The following is a 2,854-nucleotide window of genomic DNA, read 5'->3' as shown; positions in this document are numbered from 1 at the left end:
CGATTAAACAGGTTCGGGATTAATCAGGTTTAGGATTAGGCATAGTTAGGCACGGTTGCAGTTACCCACCCCACTACCTACTTATTGCTATTACAATCGCTCCTAGTTAAAGACCTGTTTCTTCCTAACTTATCCTGTTGGCCTTTAATTGAATTAGCTAGCTTTTAGTTGATTAGGGTTAATCGGGATTAGGTTGTTTAGGATCAATAGGAAACGAGAGCTACCGTACCTATTGTTATATAGGGAGTTTAATTACTCTTTACGGATTAATTAAACTAAGGAGGCTATAGTAGTACGGTGGATCTAGGCTACGTAGCCTTTTCGATATATATTTATATGGGTCGCGTACTTATATTTTCATTAGTTAGACTTAGACCTATAGACATCACAGCCTATAGCCATTCACTCGTTTCTTGCCATGCCTTTCTAGCTATCCTCGTCTTTGCCTTTCCAGTCCCCCTTTTCCCAGCTGCCGTTTTTAGCTGGCCGATTAACCGATTACAGCTGTTTACAGCTGTGATCTTGGTTGATCGGCACTGGGCCAGTTATTGGCAGTTAGGCAGTCCTTATTTCGTGCCTCCGTCAGCGTGCCCACGCTGCTCCTGTTCAGTACTAATTAAGATCCTATACCGAAGAGAAATAGCCTTAGCCTAGGATTTCTCTAAAATCGGAAAAATTCGACCTAAGGTTTACCCCGATTATAAGATTAAGACGGTACTATATAACGCCTAATAAGCTAAAGACATTCCGATTCTAGTACCTTTTAAGGAACGAATAATTAAAGTCTTACGTATACGACTAAAGAACGGAATCCTAAAAGAAAGTTACGGTTCTTATCGAAATACGTAATTCGTAGTCGAAAAGAAAGATAATAATTTACGACTTATTAACTCTACGATAAAACTTAACGCCTAAATTATTCGCGACGCCTTTCTATCCCGAAATAAAGACTCCTTTACTTAAGAATTCGCTATATATCTAATCCTTATAATCGTCGACTTTTTCTCTAGGTATAACTAAGTAACGCTAACGGAAACGAACCGTAACCTAACTACGTTCGCTACTCTTATTAGCCTTTTACGTATAACGACTCTACTATAAGGCGCGACGAACTTAATCGCCGCTTTTTTCCGAGCCGTTATACGAATTCTTTACGATTTAATTCCTATTAAGTACGAGTCCTTTTTCGACGACGTTAATATTAAAGGACTAGTATCGAAATACGATAACTAGGAAGCTTTTCCGGAAATACGACGCTTTATTTTAAAGCACTTAAAGAATATCGACGCCGTTCTCTTAAACTTCGAATTAGCCGGTACTACTACTAGCGCCGTTAAATCTACTTAGTATAAAGGTAGTACGGTAATCGTCGGATATTTATACGGTATAAACGATAGGAAGCCCTCGGAAGCGAAGATAGTTAAGATCTTAGAATAGAAGTTATATAAGAATATAAACGAAGTAAGGTCTTTTATCGGTATTACGGTTTTCTTTAGGATATAGATCGATTATTACGCTATAGTCGCTAAACCCCTTCTAATATTAATACGTAAGAAAATATACTTTATCTAAGGTATCGATTAATAATATACTATAAATTTACTTAAGACTACTTTTATTAACGTACCGGTATTAATTATTTTAAACTATATTATCGAATGATTAATCCGAGTAAAAGTCGACGCATTAAGAAACGGTTAGGGTTACGTATTAAGTTAGGATAACGATAAAAGTAACTTTAAATCTTCGAGATACGAGTTAAGAATTTAAAGAGGAGCGGAGTTAAATTACGACGTTACGAACCGAAAGTATTTAAGAGTCGTTAAGTTCTTACGACGGCTTTAAAACTACTTTTACGGTATTTACTTCGTATTTAAAACCGACGCTAAAGTATTAATCGCTTAGTTTAACGACGGATTCTTTAGTTTCCCGGGCGTTATTCTTATTAAGTAAATAACTTATATTAAGATATTTAGCTTCGATATTTAATATATATCCGGTAAGAGATATTTCGTTACGGACGGTTTCTTACGTAAACCTAGCGACCTAAGCGACGACGACGACGATTAATAAGAAGGCGATATAAAAAACTTTATTAATATATAGCTTAATATAATATACGTAAATATAGTCGTATTATTTAACGTCGTCGAATAATCTAACGATAAAGCCTTATTATTATAACCGCCGGAAGAATAATCGATAAAGTCGTAAAAAATAGTAACGTTTCTTACGCGATTTTAATTACTTAGCCGATTAAGAAATAACCGATTAATAAGGTATTAAAAGCGATAGATCCGGTTTAAGAGGGAAGTACTTAAATACGTCGTTTCGGAGGATATCCTATAGAGGAAGCCCGAAAAGTATAAGAATATACGACGAATTATCGACCAGGAAAAATTACGTAAAGCTATAATTAAGGATTATTACGAGGATTTCGGTTATAGGAGACGTACTTCGACCTACGATCGGATAGTTAAACTATATTACTAACGCGGCATATTCGAATACGTCGCCCGAGAAGTTAAATCGTATCCTAGATATTAAAAAGGAAATAATACCCGGAAAGTCGACCCCGCCTTATATAACGAGCTAGTTAACGTTCTTACCTACTAGCTAATAAACGTATAATATATATTAATAAATAACGGATTTATCGTAATAATCGAAGTACGAAACGAATTATCCGGTTTTCTCGAAGCCCGAGCCATTAGAAAAATAAATTCTAAGACGATTACTAAGTTCCTTTAGGAGTAGATATTCCTATAGTACGGCGTACCCCTAGTAATTAAGTATAATAATAATTCCGAAAATAAAAAGAAGGTCCGTAAAGTAATAAAGCTAATCGGTATTA

Source organism: Durotheca rogersii (genome assembly GCF_024521655.1).
Source record: "Durotheca rogersii strain YMJ 92031201 chromosome Unknown GGS23scaffold_8, whole genome shotgun sequence".
Lineage (NCBI taxonomy): Eukaryota > Fungi > Ascomycota > Sordariomycetes > Xylariales > Xylariaceae > Durotheca > Durotheca rogersii.
Note: the sequence above shows the minus strand (reverse complement) of the source record.